At 48.1% G+C, this 16,396-nt stretch overlaps 1 protein-coding gene across 1 annotated transcript in view; it reads left to right on the top strand.

Moving 5' to 3' along the window:
- Window positions 1–3,455: 3,455 nt before the first annotated feature.
- DPYSL5 (dihydropyrimidinase like 5) overlaps window positions 3,456–16,396 on the top strand; it is a 92,995-nt gene continuing 80,054 nt past the window's right edge. Inside the window, exon 1 of the mRNA XM_045978628.1 lies at window positions 3,456–3,618. The gene's annotated coding sequence lies outside the window, so the exon portion shown is untranslated. The remainder of the gene's footprint in view (window positions 3,619–16,396) is intronic.

Raw genomic sequence — 16,396 nt, forward strand, 5'->3', positions numbered from 1 at the left:
AGGCAGAGGCTTAACCCACTGAGCCACCCAGGCGCCCCATCACAATTGTTTTAAGGCTAAGCAGACTTCACAATGTGTTCTCCATGCTATGCTTCCGCTACCATTGTCATTGACTTCTGGGAGATGGGGAAGGTGAAGAGAAGGTCGAGGAAGAAATCTAATACAAACCACCTAGGCAATGTTGGAGAACATCCTTTCTCTGAAGACACCTCGAGGAGTAACAGGGTGAAACTGCAGAGGAAGGAAAATGACTCCTTGTGAGTCATTCATGGACAGCACAGTCCCTGCACTGGAAAGTCAGCCTTCTGGAAGACTTGGAGGATAGGGCATGCTGAGGGCAGGAAGGGCTGTGCTCTGCATCAGGCAGATGTGGTTTGGAGCCCTGGTGATGCCACTGTCGCCTGGTGACTTTCTGGGCAAATGACTTGACTTCTCTAAGTCTCGACCTCCTCGTCTATAAGAAATAAGGAAAGCTATCTGCCATGTGGTGTAAGGATCTAATGTCTTCCCAAAACACCTACTAGTCCTACTCCCCTTCCCTCCCCCCTTTGATATCCCTTTACTTGCCCATTATTCAGAAGCTTGTGGTTAAGGCAATTTGGTACCCCAAACACATTTACTGATAAAAGCCAGAAGCCCTCAGCTTTAAAAGAGTGGCCCCAGCACCAGCCTATCTACTATCTGCTTTCTCTTCCCACCATTCCCATTCACGGACTTGACTTTCAAGTCATGATGGGTGCCTCTACTGCCTTCCAAACACTTCCCATCTTCCCTACCCACAAACTTTCACTCCTTCATCCTGGAATCTCAAACCTCCACTTAGAATCATCCAGCAAATCAATATCCAGGTGAAATCCAAATCAAGCTTCTCTGTTCCATGAGGATCTGTTCAGAACTAACTTCTCTCTCATCTGAATTTCTCGTCTACTTCATCTAAGCTGGTCATATGAGCTTTATAATAAAAGTCACAACAAACTGTTTTTTGTAGTTGTTATAACGAGAACGTTATTTTATTATTATTATTTTTTTTTTAAGAGAGAGAACTTCTGCACATGTGAGCGGGGGTGGGGGGCAGTAGAGGGAAGCAGAGGGAGAGGGAGAATCTGAAGCAGGCTCCATGCCCGGCACAGAGCCAAAGGTTGGGCTCCATCTCAAGACCCAGAGATCATGACCTGGCCGAAATCAAGAGATGGACATTTAACCGACTGAGCCACCTAGATGTCCTAGCAATGTCATATTCTTATATCCCTCACACTGTCCCATAAAAGTTTGTTGTTGAATAAATGAATCATCACAGCTCCATTTGTTGAGTGTGTGCTGTATGCCAGGCAGTGTGCTATGCCCTTTACAGGTATTTCCTTATGTAATCAACAAGGCAACGTTTTTTAGAAGATGTATTATGATCCTTGTGTTCTGTAGAGGGCTAAAGCTCAGATGGCATAAGTAACTTTCCCAAAGTCAGTTACCCAGAAAACAGAGTAATGATTCCAGCGTAGAGATGTATGATTCCCTGCCCTATGCCCTTTCTGCTTCCCAGGAGAGACAACCTAGATTGAACATAAACGAATAAAGCTAAAATCACATAGTGGGCACATTTGTGAAACCTCAGGTTTGGGTGAGACTTTCATCAATGTCCCAGGCTCTTTCTCTTATCAGGGGAGGTAGGCCCAGGAAAGGAAATAACAGGAGTCCAAGTTTGAGGTCCCCTAAATACTGCAGAAAACGTTTCCTCCACTAGAGGACTCCCTCCCCCTTAGGCAAAAAGTGCAGCTTCCAAGGAAGGTGGTAGCCAGGGATCCGCTATTGCCAGCCTGTAGGGGGCTTCAGGCCACCTCCCTGAGGCTCAATCCATTTTGCCTAAATCCCTGGGTCCCTACAGAGCGTGGACACTTTGTGAATCCCTAGGGCAGTGCCCCAAGCTGGAGCAGTGGGAGGGACAAGACACTCCCTCGCGAAGTTTTCACAGGCGCATCTTGGGCTCCCCGGATTAGGGATGCTTTGGTGTTGGTCCTAGGCTCATTTAGGGGCTCCCTGCATAAGTTCAGGATGTGTAGGGCAGAGGGCAGAATAGTAAACTTTCCTCCTGGGAGAAGCAGAGACTCCAGGGTAATCCAGCAGCGCCTTCTCCAACTGCCAGCCTGGCCTGTCCAGACCCTGAGCCCACCAGAAAGGATGGCAATGAACGTGGTCCAATGACACCTCACTTTGGCAGGTTCTGTGGGCCTGCCACCCGGATTGGTTTTGCTAAGAGGAGGAGGGGGGCATCCTGGGGGAGGAGTGAAGCACCATTTTGGTTGAAAATAACTTGTGTAGATGTGTGAACTACCTCTCTGGCCATGGCTGTGCAGCGGAGACAGCTGGGAATTCCATCCCCTTGGCCCCTTCTCTCAGAGAAGGGTTTCTGCGGTAACCCCTAAGAGTTTCCCTAGAAGGACCCCGGGATGGGGTTGAAGGTGAGGACTCAGTGGTGCATTTTAATCAATAGGAACGCCTTTGAAGTGACATTAAGAGACAAGAGGCAAATTACTGACCGTATCTGAGCTATTATTGCCACTACATAAAATATTACAGTAAAGGCTTGAGAGCGTTTTGGGTAAGTGGTACAAAGGCCTGAAGATCCTCCCTCTCCTCTTTTAGATTTGTTGATTTAAATTGTGTTTAAAACGTGAAGAAAAAAAAAGGTGAGTGTAAATTGAGTTCTAAAACATTTCCAGAGATTTCGCCATGTCCTGAAAGGTGGTGTCAGAAATAGGGCAGGCAGCTGGGTCTGAGGGCTCCGGATAGAGCAGCTCTAGCTCACAGCAGCCCAGAGAATGAAGTCCGGGTTCATTGAGGGGTCCCAGAAGGGACAGTTGCGAACTTAATCGGCCCTGAGTGGCCGTCCACTGTGTACCGTACGTCAGAACATTTTGCTGTAACGACCAACCCGCCCTCCATCCTGCGGTCCCGCCGAGCGCCACTTCGAAGGCGTCGTACTGGGTCTCAGAGGGAACCAGGCGGCAAAGGGCAGGCCGGGGAGCAGCCGGGTAAGGCGGCCGGGGCATTGTTTCAGCCCCTCGGGTGGGGTCCTGCAGGGGGAGGGGAGGCGGTATGTCCTCGGGACCCGCCCCGTAGCCCTCCCAGGGGACTCCTGCATCCGCGCGTCCCAGCGCCGGGCCTTTGTGAAGGGTCGTCAGTCACCAGGGAAACCCAAAGGAACGCGGAGAAGGACGCTAGGGGGGTCGGCGGGTTCTCTGGCCTCACTCTCCTTCCCCTCTCGGACCCCAGCCCTGCAGCAAGGCCTGTCGGGAGTTGTAGTCCCAAGGCGGCGGCCGCGCGCGGCTGCGAAGATGCGGGGCGCCGCCTGTCCCCGCCTCCCCCTAACCTGCTCGCGCGAGGTGGGGAGCACTGGGGAGGAGGTGTCGGGTCGGTGATTGGCCGAGGCCGCCTCTAGCCCCCACCCACGTCCCCTCCCCAGCTCCCGGCTTCCGACTCCAGCGCCCCGCGCGCCAAGGCGGCGATCGAGCGAGCGCGCGTGAAGCCGCCGCCGCCCCGAGCACCCGCAGCTCCCGCGCCGCGGCGAGATCGAGGAGAGACGGATCGACCGACGGACCCTCGCAGCCGCAGCATCCCGGAGGAGTGCGTGATGGCGGGGCGGGCGGTGGGCTTATTCTCCCCGGGCTGGGACATCGTTCTCACGGCCTCTGTTTCTCTGGGAGGCGCACAAAAGGGCAGGGATGGGGTTGAGCCCAGGGGCCCGGCCTCAGGGGACGCGGCGGGAGGTGTGGTTTGGGATTGGGGCGGCCATCGGGGCTAAACTGGAGCCCGAATCCGGTGCTCTTTGTACGCCCACAGAGCGCCGTGCAGTGCCTTGCTCATAGTAGGCGTTTCAGGTGTGCTCGTGGGATTGCAAAGAACTGGAGTGAGGAGACGGCTGGCTTGGTCGAAGGGGGTTCATTCTCGGCACACAGCAGGCGCCCGACCTGGCTTGTCGAGGTGCAGTGAATGGCTGGAAGGTTGGGCGGGGGTTTCTCTGGCTCAGGGCCCGTCCTCCCCGAGTCCTTAGATCATCGCTGCCTCTGGCCTCCCACTCCCACCAGTACACACACCCTGAGTCCGTCTCGGCTTCGGGTTGGGATTTGCTCAGCTTGGACCGGACCCGACGGCCCGTTCCACCCGCCTGGCTAACGCAGCCGTCGCCTAAGGACGATTCGCCTGCCGCCTCCGAGGCACCTGCCTAAACCACAAAGGCCGCTTGTGGCTGCCCGGCCCAGAGCGAGCGCCGAACTGGGTCCCTTCGCTGGAGCCCAGTGCGGGAGCTCTCCCCGCCGCGTAGATCTTGGCGGGCGACATACACTGACGCCCCAGGACTGGGGAGGGGCAAGAGCCCGAGCCAGAGAGAAGCTGGGATAGAGAGAGGCGGACGCGAGGCCTCCGTCTGAGCAAAGATGGGGGGAGATGGGGAAGCTGGGTGGGGACAGGTGGACTGGGGTCTGGGTGGAGGGGGAAGTGGAGAACAGGGTTTGTGGAGGAAAGAGAGGGGGCGGGGGGCGGGTCTGAGGAGGGAGGGAAGGAGTGCGGTGCAGGTGGCGCGAGGCGGGGCGAGTCTGGGGCTGATGAAGAATGAGGATGGGAGGAGAGATGCTGGAGGGTGGAGACCGTCGGGGTTTGAGGAGGGTAGACGCCTGGGAGGAGGAGACCCGCGCGGGTTGGGGGAGGGTCTCTCTGGGGAGGGAGGTCTCCCAGGGGAGGAAGGTCTCCAGGGAAGGGAGGGGCGGGCGGCTGGGAGGCGGGTCTGGGGCCTGAAGACCCTCGGCTCCTGGACCTGGAGCGTGGCGGTCCAGGTGGCCAGCTGGGCGTGGCCCTCGGGACAGGCGACAGACCCGGGGAGGCGGATCCGAGACCGGGCTGAGCTGTCCCCACCAGGAGCTTTGTCTCCCGGCCTGACACAGCCTTTAGGGACTCGCTTCAGGTTTTGCGATAATCCGCAGCGCCGCAGGCACACCCCTTTCTTCTCGGAGCTGAAAGGCTTGGTCCAGTGGCAGATGCTGGCTGAGAGGCGGGATGGGGGACGTCTCCCGCCGGAGAGACCCGGAGAACAATAGCCGGTCTGGTAGCCACCCGACCCCGAAATAGGGCCGCCCCCAGAACTCAAGTGTGTAGTTTTCTGGTGCAGAAAAAGCTTCCGTAGAAATCTTGGGGCATGTTCTCGTCTTTTGAGGTCTGTGTTGGGGCATCAAGGCCCGCTGTTATTTCCCTAGTGTGAGTCGCGCGTCCCCCCAGATTGGGGGGCGGGCAGAAAGCCGCCGACACCGGCTTTGGTGCCTGGTGGCCTCGGGGCCGCCCGCCTCCCGCCCCTTGCTGTTGACCATCAAGCAGCCCAGACGAGGCATGGTGGCCTGGAGGCGACCTGGAGGTTGTCTCGGTGCAGAGTGGCTCCCTGAGCAGTCGGCTTTGTCTGCCGAGGCTGGCCGCTCTAAGGGCTGCTGTGTGTTCATAGAGGGAGCAGTCAGGGTTGGTGCGGATTGTGTACTAAAATCCAGAGAAGTGGTTTGGAGATTACCCTCCAAGGGTGCGGCTTCTGGCTTTTAGAGCTGACAGCCCGGGGACCAAAGCTTCCCGTTGCTGGTGACCACACCCAAGCCAGCATGTCCATCCTTTGCCGATTTTGCCCATATTGTCTGCTGACCTAAGATGGGGATGGCTCTGTGATAGGAGGTGGCTGCTTGCCGGTGGGAAAGCAGATGAACAGAAATGGAAGCACAAAACAGGGACTCAGCAGAGCTCTCCATGCACTTGCTGGAGTGTAAGCATCTTTCATGCTGGCCTCCAGCATCTTGACATGCGAAAAGACTGCCTAATACTAAAATTTAGTTTTCGAGGTTTTCTTTCATCATTGTTTGGGTTATATTAAAGGTGACTCTTCAGCATAAGGTTTATACTTTTCATTTAACGGAAAGGTGGGGAGGGAGGGCAAGGCAGAGCGTTTTTATTCCAAGAGTGAAGGAAGCGTGGATAAAAGACAGCATCACAGGACTAATCATTGTAACTTATTATTTGCCAGTAAGTTAACTGGATGAGCCTTTGGCTCTGTCTAGCATTGAAACCCAGGATTTTCTTTCTTAACCAGGTTGATGCATAAGGCTGTGATGTCACTGTTGGCTCTTGCCCAGAACGTTTGATAGTTGCCAACCTCAAGTCCTCCTATCTGGGCTATATTGAGTGGCCACAGAAAGGCAAGTAGACTGACTATCTTGCTGGTTTTCAGGGATGTTGCTTTGAGGCGGTGCCTCTCAGAATTTACAAAACTGGTCTGAGAGGATTAGCTGAGATGTTGTTCATTGGATGTTTGAAGCTAAGTTAATAGACTAGCCTATCTCTAGATGCAAACCAGGGATCTCAGTATTAGAAAATCCAAAATCCGACATGAAGGGCTTTTTCTTATGACAAAACTCCAGTTGGAAATGTTTTTCTGTTATTAACCAAGAGGGGAAAGTTTCAGAAAGGAATGTTTTGTTGGTTTATTCTTTTTGAATGAATTTTATGGATTTGTTTAAGGGTGGGATCCTGTCGAGCCCGGTGTGAACATCCATCCCAATGTTTTCCTCCTGGGGAGTCCAGAGATGTGGAATGCCAGTATGATCACGCCTTTCCTACAGGGAAGATGGAGAGAAAGCAGAATCCCTCCTAGCTCCTCTGAAAATGTCTGGGAGACAGCCCAGAAGGGAGAGGCAGGTGACCCCAGAATTCTGGGGTGCCATTGTTAACTCCCATCTCCCTGACCTTGGAGACCTCAGCTAGGTGTATACAAGATCAAGTATACAAGATGTTCATAGGGGCGCTTGGGTGGCTCAGTTGGTTGAGCATCTGACTTCTGGTTTTGCTCAGATCATGCTCTCCAGTTCATGGGATCAAGTCCAGCATCAGGCCCCAGGCTCAGCACGAGTCTGCTTGAGATTCTTTCCCACACCCTTTTCCTCCCCCTCTTCCATCTCCTGCCTGCGCGTGTGTTTTCTCTCTCTCTCTGTAAAATAAATAAAATCTTAAAAAAAATTGCTCATAGGACATGAAGACCTGGCTGTTTCAGCATAGCCTCTCCAAAATGGAGACGTAAGCCAGGATAGTTTCAATATGCTGAATGCACTGGGTGTTTCCACCTACGGGAACAGCTCTGCAGCAAGGCAAGCATACACAACTGGCCACAGTTAAGTTTGGGGACTTAATGTAGGCTTCATCTGTGGTATTTCCACCTCTCTCTGTTCTGCTACCGTGGATGTCTGGGAATTTTCCCTCCATAACAGCTCCTCTGACCCAGGAATCAACATGATCCTACATTAGCTCCAGAGAACTGTAGGCCAAAGGCCATCACAAGTGGATACCTCTCTGGGGTAAATCAGGATTTAGATAATTATACAGAGCCAGAGAAGTCAGTATTATTAGGAAAAAAGTATCTAAGAAGTAGTAATAAAGTACTCTTAGAAAAAAGTATTTAAGACCCTAGGATGTCTGGATGGCTCAGTCAGTAGAGCCTGTGACTCTTGATCTTGGGATGAGGAGTTCAAGGCCCACTTTGGGTGTAATTAAAAAATGTAATTTTTAAATTTTTAAATGTAAATTTAATTACATTAAAAAATCTTAGATTCTATCTGCTGTAAAAATTAACCAAATTCTTTTTTTTTTAATTGTATTTATTTACTTGACAGATAGAGATCACAAGTAGGCAGAGAGGCAGAGAGAGAGGAGGAAGCAGGCTCCCCGCGGAGCAGAGAGCCCAATGTGGGGCTCCATCCCAGGACCCTGTGATCATGACCTGAGCCAAAGACAGAGGCTTTAACCCACTGAGCCACCCAGGCACCCAAAATTAACCAAATTCTGATAGAATCTGATCCTGTTCTTTTTTGTTTTCTGAACTATAAGAAAAGAATTTCAGAAAAGTCTTCTAAGACTTAGTTCACAGGATCCTATAGGAAAACAATAATACAGAAAATCTCTGGCAGGGTGAAAACCTGTAGGAAGAAGTCGACGTAACAAAAAATCAAGTGAGAATAACAAGTAAGGTGTTTGATTTTGCACTGCTAGTGAATAAATGAGTAATAACTTCAGGATCACTTTGCCTTAAATGTGTTTGTTTGTTTTTTAAGATTTTATTTATTTATTTGACAGAGACAGAGACCACAAGTAGGCAGAGAGGCAGGCAGAGAGAGGAGGAAGCAGGCTCCCTGCTGAGCAGAGAGCCTGATGCGGGGCTCGATCCCAGGACCCTGGGATCAGGACCTGAGCTGAAGGCAGAGTCTTAACCCACTGAGCCATCCAGGAGCCCCTGTTTGTTTGGTTTTTATCAATTAATTTATATCCGAGAGAGCTTGAGGTTGAGTGGGGGAAGAGGCAGAGGGAGAGAATCTCAAGCAGAGTCTGTGCTGAGCTCAGAGCCCCAGGCAGGGCTGATCTCACAACCCTGAGATCATGACCATGACGTGAGCCGAAACCAAGAGCTGGTCACTTAACTGACGGAGCCACCACCTCGGCACAGCTGCCTTAAGGTTTTTATATGAAGATGAAAGAAAGGTTCAAATACTGTTATAAGAATCTTTAATGAAGTTTGGTATTTGTGTATAAAGCAAACACATTATAGACTTTAACAAGAGAAATTCATGAAGGGATATTTACGATTTCTTCTATTTCAGTCTTTGGAACTTGTTTAACTTAAATAAATTTAACTGTAGAATCCCCTGAGCCCTCATGCCCTCCCATTTTTAAAAAAGATTGTATTTATTTATTTGAGAGAGGGAGAGAAAGAGAGCGCTCCCGTGCATAGGAGCGGGGAGGTGGGAGGGACGAGTAGACTCTCCACTGAGCTTGGAGGCCCAAAGCCAGGCTGGATCCCAGGACCTTGAGATGGGGACCTGAACAGAAGTCAGACTGAGCCACTCAGGTGCCCCCTCATGCCCTCCCATCAATCAGCCTAATTTGGTGCTTGCTCCTGTGTTCCTGCCTGGATCCCCTCCTTGCAGTCCAGACTCAGAGGCAGTGTGCCCAGGAGGAAGAGCCTGGGCCTGAGCCAGAAAGGCAGGGGTCAGATCCCCACTCTGCCACTTTTTGTCTGTCTATCCTTAGGCGAATTACTTTTCTCCTGGGACTCAGTATCATCGTCTATACAACAAGCATTATACGAGTTAGTGTTTACTTAGCACTGGGAGTGCCCAGCACCTACCAAGTGAACATTGTTATCACAATCTCCCCCAGAATATGCCCACAAAAACAACATTTTGATTCCCCATTTAATCTCTTTTTTCAAAATATATGGTTGATTTTTTTTTTTTTTAAGATTTTATTTATTTATTTGTCAGAGAGAGTGCACAAGCAGGCAGAGTGGCAGGGAGAGGCAGAGAGAGAAGCAGGTTCCCCGCTGAGCAAGGAGCCAGATGTGGGACTCGATCCCAGGACCCTGGAATCATGACCCGAGCCGAAGGCAGCAGCTCAACCCACTGAGCCACCCAGGTGCCCTGATTTTTTTTTTTTTTTTAAAGTAATCTCTGTACCCACGGGAGCTCAAATCACAATTCTGAGATCAAGAGTTGCATGCTCTACTGACTGAGCCAACCAGGCGCCCCTTTTTTTGTTACTTTTTTTCTCCATTTAATCTTTAATTGCAAGGGGCCAGACAGGCTGCTGTAGGGTATCAACAGTGGGAACCGAAAGAATGATTAGAACCCCTTTATGAACTCCCACCCTTGCAAATAGTAGGAATAGCTCTGTGCTGAATCTGAGCCTCTTTAAGCACAGCTGTTGTCAGCAGCTGAGAACCTGCAGTTAAGAATGTTCCAGAAGTGCTCTGATTCTGGCTTTGCCAAATCATCACCATGTGTGGGGCTGGCCTGGCATCTCACCTGCTCCTACACCATCTAAAAGAATCTGTAACTGGTCGGGTGCTGCTGCCTCGAGGTTGTTCTGGTTTTCATGTGGGAAGGAGCACTCTAAGGTTGATGGCAATTTGTTGGGAATTAAAATAGCTCAGGTTTTTCAGCTAAGAAACAAACTCGGCACCACAGCATCACTTATTTAACAAACACTTTCAAAGCATTTACTCCGTGTTAGGGGTTGTTCTAGTTCCTATGAGTTCAGTGCTATTATTATCCCCAGTTTACAGTTGAAATAACAGAGGTGCAGAAAGGACCCAGCTAGAGAAGTGGCAGAGCCAAGTTTCAAACCCGGGGAGTCTGCTTAGACTGCGTAAGTCGGGGCTCTCCAGAGAAACAGAACCAATAAGGATTGGCCTATGCGATTGTGGAGTCTGGCAAATCTGTTACATACACGGTAGATCAGCCAGCTGGAAACTCTCAGCCAGGAGCTGATGTTGAGGTCTTTTTTTTTAGAAGGAGGGGAGGGGCAGAGGGAGAGAGAGAATCCTAAATAGGTTCCACACTGAGCACGGAGCCTGATGTGGGGCTCCATCTCACGACCCTGAGATCATGACCTGAGCTGAAATCAAGAGTTGGGCTCGTCACTGACTGAGCCATCCAGGTGCCCCTGATGTTGAGGTCTCAAGGCAGAATTTCTTCTTCTTCAGTGAAACCTCAGTTTTTCTCTTAAGGCCTTTCAACTGATTGTATGAGGCCCACCCATAATTGTAAGAAAAATCTCCTTTACTTAAAGTCAACTGATTATGGATGTTAACCACATCTACAAAATACCTTCCCGGCGACATCGATAGATGTGTTTGATTGAATAACCAGGCATTATAGCTGAGCCAACGTGACATAAAAAACAACCATCACAGAGTCTATGCTTTTCTTTTTTTAATTTTTTTTTTTTAAGATTTTATGTGTTTATTTGACAGAGACACAGGGAGAGAGGGAACACAAGCAGGGGGAGTGGGAAAGGGAGAAGCAGACTTCCTGTTGAGCAGGGAACCTGATGTGGGGCTCGATCCCAGGACTCTGGGATCATGACCTGAGCCAAAGGCAGACGCTTAATGACTGAGCTACCCAGGGACCCCTATGCTTTTGAACATGACTCCAAGCTAAGAACCTTACCTAGTGAGTGTACAGTTTCCGGTAAATGAAAGAACTTTTAATGGGCTATTCCATTATAAAATGGCTCTCCTCATCTTGTTTCAAATAATATTTGGACCTGTTTTTTGGTCCATGTAGCTCCCAGCACGGAGTACTGCTCACAGTAAGCATTCAATAATATTTATAGAATAACTAGATGATTTTGAGGATATTTTACAGGATTTTTCAGTCATTGAGACCTCTGGCTACCCATTTACATTTAAAATTACTTGGCTCAAGTGCAGTTGAAGTTTTATGAATGACTAGATTCTCTTGGGAAAAAAAGAGATTCTGCATTCAGCATTGAGCAGGGTGTCACTCCCCACGCCCAACACCTGTGCATTCTCATCGGCTCGGCAAAGTTTTTCAAATCTGTCGCTGCCTTAGCTCCCTGTGAATGTGTCTCCCACACATCAGCAGTGCTCCGTACTCAGCCACACCATCTTTCTGTCCCCTCCGTGTCCATTGACAGGCAGCCCTTTGTTGATTTCAAATCCACTATGGGCTCCCTCTAATTTCTCAGGCTTTGGGTCTTTATTCTCCCTGCTTTTGTCTGGTCCTGTCCTTGCCTTTGTCCCTCTGCAGGGCATGACCCACCATTGATGGAGAAGCCCTCTCCTTTCTCATTTTTACTACTTCATCTAGATTTCTGTCTTTGCAGATTGATAGGTTCATTCTGTCATATAAAATTCAAACACAGCCTCTGATTTTTTCATTGAATGTTTCTTAAGCTCTGTTTCCAACACATGTGAAACTCAATTTTAATGAAGTTACTTGGATTATTCTAAGGTTGCCTATTACCAAGTGTGTGAGCAATACATATGCATAAGACGGTGACTTTGCGGGGGGTGGGGGGGATAGGTGAGGGTGTATTTTTAAAATATTTTTATTTTTAAACTCTTTAGTGAAATATAACGGAAATAAAGAAAATATACAAATCATACGTGTGTAACTTAATGAATTTTTGCAACTAAACATATCCATGTAATCAGCACCAGACTAAGAAACAGATTACCAGTACCCCTCTCCCCCCTTCAATCTCTGCACCCAACATGGGGCTCAAATCTACAACCGGGAGATCAAGAGTCGAATGCTCCACCTACTGAGCCAGCCAGGCGCGCTCCCAGAGCAACCCCCTTCAGTCCCCTCCCAGTCACTGATCTTCCTCCGGTATCAGTAATCACCATCCTGACTTGATAAGTCTTGCCTGTTCTTGAACTTTTCACAGATGGAATCATAGCGGATGCTCTTTCATGAGTGGCTACTTTTGCTCAATGTTACGTTTGTTGGATTTCATCTGCTCATTTTCATTCCTATGTATTGTTCCATTGTGCCATAGTTCCTTTACCCATTATGTTGTTCATGGGTGTTTGGGTCGTTTCCAGTTTGGGGCTATCCTGAATAGTGCTGTTGTGAATATTCTAGTACATGTTTTGTTCGCAAACATATGTATGTTTCTGTTGGGTATAGCCTTAGGGGTGGAATTGCTGGGTCAAGGGTTTGCATATGTTATTTTTTTTTTAAAGATTTTATTTATTTGACAGAGAGAGATCACAAGTAGGCAGAGAGGCAGGCAGAGAGAGAGGAGGAAGCAGGCTCCCCGCTGAGCAGAGAACCCGATGCGGGGCTTGATCCCAGGACCCTGGAATCATGACCCAAGCGGAAGGCAGAGGCTTTAACCCGTTGAGCCACCCAGGCGCCCCTGTTATTTTTTTTTTTTAAGATTTTGTTTATTTATTTGAGAGAGAGACCGTGAGAGAGGACATGAGAGGGGAGAAGGTCAGAGGGAAAAGCAGAGTTCCCGTGGAGCTGGGAGCCCGATGCGGGACTCGATCCTAGGACTCCGGGATCAAGACCTGAGCCAAAGGCAGTTGCTCAACCAACTGAGCCACCCAGGTGCCCTGCATATGCTATTTTTTAGTAGACTGTGCCAAATAAGTAAGATTAATGGTGACTTAAAAACATTTTTTAAAAGATTTTTTTAAAAAGACACTCTTAGAGATGCACTGCTGTGATTAAACCATTTTTAGAAACCCAAGAGGCTGGCATCATGTCGTGGCTTGATCAGAGTTTGGTTTCCAATTCTTATTCTTCAGCAAAAAATAGAACTTGAAGCTGTGTCTGATTCCACAGTAGCTGAAATGAACATTTTTAAACTAATGATTGTGGTTCAGCCATAGTCTTGCTACAGCAATTTCCTTACTCCTGTTCCTTTTTTTTTTTTTTTTTTAAGATTTTATTTATTTATTTGACAGAGAGAGCTCACAAGTAGGCAGAGAGGCAAGCAGAGAGAGTGAGAGGGAAGCAGGCTCCCTGCCGAGCAGAGAGCCCGATGCGGGACTCGATCCCAGGACCCTGAGATCATGACCTGAGCCGAAAGCAGTGGCCCAAACCACTGAGCCACCCAGGCGCCCCCTTACTCCTGTTCCTTAAGGAAAAGATGAGAATCAGATTATAATTGCAGCATGGGTCCAAAGATCATTCCAGAGATGCCCTATCAGCCTTGAGCAAGATTAACAAGTGATTTTTTTCTCTGTTAACTATTTTGGGTTTCTTGTATTGAGTCAAATATATTGTATCGAGTCAAATACATGCAATTTTGCATCCTGTCATTTCTGTGGCTTACAAAAATCTCTCAAAAGGCAGCAGCTTGGAATCACAGAGTTTAGATTTCTTATTTGGGGAATTAGAATTATGGCATATATCTTTTTTTTTTTTTTTTTGCGGGTTTCTAAAAAGATTTTAAATGGACATGATTTTTTACAACTGGACTATAATGGAAAAAAGCCTCTGCAACTACTGAAAACCAATAGAGATGAGGCACAAAGAGCAGTAGCCTTCAGATTGTGGAGATAGGGCAAACCCATCTCATCAACAAAGATCTAGGGAAGATGGCAGCGGTAAACATGGCCCGTGTAGATCACGGGCAGCAGTTCAGGTGTGACTGCGGGATGATGATAATGAAGCCTGGACCACCAAAGGAGCAGGACAAGGCAGTCATGAATTCCTAACTCCGCAGGTTTTTCCATACGGAACCCATTCAGAGCCCAAGTTGTCCCTAAGAAAGACTTTTTTCCTGTCATGTGACCCACCGTGTTTGTATGGGTTCTTACACAAGCAAGTGAACGTGACAAAATTCATCATTGCTTTAAAACCTAGATTTACTGCTTGGACTCTTAAGTCCTTTAAGCTCTTAGATATGGGGCGCCTGGGTGGCTCAGTGGGTTAAAGCTTCTGCCTTCAGCTCAGGTCATGATCCCAGGGTCCTAGGATCGAGCCCCGCATCGGGCTCTCTGCTCAGCGGGGAGCCTGCTTCCTCCTCTCTCTGCCTACTTGTGATCTCTGTCAAATAAATAAAATCTTTAAAAAAAAACCTCATAGATATAATACAGGATTTAATTTGTATTTTAAAAATGTATAATATTCTGGGGCACCTGGAGGCTCAGTTGACTAAGCATCTTCCTTTGGCTCAGGTCATGATCTCAGGGTCCTGGGATCAAGCCTCCCGTAGGGCTTCCTGTTCAGCGGGGAGCCTGCTTCTCCCTCTCCAGACTCTGCCTCTACCCCCCTGCTCGTGCTCTCCTAAAGATATAAGTAAATAAATAAATAAAATCTTTAAAAATAAATAAAATGCACAATATTCCAATATTTAATCAATTATAAATCACCTATAGACCATTTTGCTAAAAAGCTACTGTAATGATTGCTAGTTCCATCAAACCTTCGTCCATATGTTCACATAATTTTTACAGAGCTGTAACGCAACATGGATATTATTTCATATTGTTTCTTCATTTGACATTAAAAAAGAACTTTTTTATGTTTCTAATTTAGAAATGTAAACTTTTAAATGGCTGCCTACCATTCCATTAGAAGGTTCACTATTGTATTATTATTTTTTTAAGATCTTATTTATTTGATGGACAGAGAGAGCACAAGCAGGGGGAGTGGCAGGCAGAGGTAGAGGGAGATGCATGCTCCCCACTAAGCAGGGAGCAAGATACGGAAATTCATCCCAGGAGCCCGGGATCATGACCTGAGCTGAAGGCAGACACTTAACCAACTGAGGCACTCAGGCGCCTGGGTACACTATTGTATTTAAACATTTACTTATTAATAAACATTTAGATTATGTCTAATTCTTTTCTATTATTTTAAATACTGTTCACATCTTTGTGAAATCACATACATGATTTTATCACCCAGTTGATATGTTTTTGAGAACTGAAATTCTCTTAAAGAGTTTTTGGTGTGCGATATTAATAATACAATTTTAATCATAGTACCTGATAGTTTGCCCTTAAAGACAAATGCATAAACGTATGCAAACCCCTTGATTCCAGGACCAACTTCACAAAGTTCCCTGATTGCTTTGTAATCAGTCTTAGTTAGTGAGTCAGTCAAAGAATTTGTGTAAATGTAGGCAGGAAATCGTCTGAGATGATTGAAAAACAGGACTTCTGGGAGCCCTTGGGTGGCTCAGTGGGTTAAAGCCTCTGTTTTTGGCTCAGGTCCCTCTCTGCTCTGCAGGGAGCCTGCTTCCCTTCCTCTCTCTGCCTACTTGTGATCTGTCAAATAAATAAAATCTTAAAAAAAAAAAAAAAGCAGGACTTCACAAATTTGGAGGGCAAAGGACCCCAAGTAAAGCCGATTTTTATCAATAAATCCTATAAAACAGTGCTGTTTCTTAATAGCAAATAGCACCCATAGTTGGCCATTGTGAAAGACAGGACATGGTCTCCAAGTCGTGGAGAGATCCAAAGTTATAGGGAGCACTCCGTACTTAGTTAAATTCTAAATATTCGGGAGTAGAACGCAAAGAGCCAGGAACCGGAAATGAATGTTGGAGCAGTCAGGCAATTGGGAGGTTTACTAACCTGCGACAACCGGACTGGACTTGCGCTGAAGGTGTTATTCCGGATGAAGCGCCGACCTCTGATCTCGCGTTATTTCCTGGGTGCCCGCGAGGCGCAGAGCGATTTCCCGGAAGGAGCTCGCCCTTGGGAGAGAGGTGTGTCTGAATCGCAGCTCTGCTGCCTTCTTCGGGTGAGAGTCCTAGGACGGTCCACCTCCCCAAGCTTCGATTTTCTCGTGATTTAAAAGAGCGTGTGTTTGTGAGGAGGACTAGAGCTTACGTGCCTGGAGCCTGGTGGGTGCGTGGTGAGCACTCAGTAAGCAGAGCTACTGGAAGTCTCTAGGTGCTGGGTTCGGTGCTCTGCGATATGTGAAAACATGCTCAAAGCTCTAGGATTGTCAAATGAACGGGCTGGACGATGTGATCACGGATACAGAGGTACAAGAGACCACATAGAAAATCCCGTCAAAATGGTTTTGTTCCCAATGTACAGTGAGGAAATGGAGCTTAG

This window comes from Meles meles, chromosome 15, assembly GCF_922984935.1.
Source record: "Meles meles chromosome 15, mMelMel3.1 paternal haplotype, whole genome shotgun sequence".
Lineage (NCBI taxonomy): Eukaryota > Metazoa > Chordata > Mammalia > Carnivora > Mustelidae > Meles > Meles meles.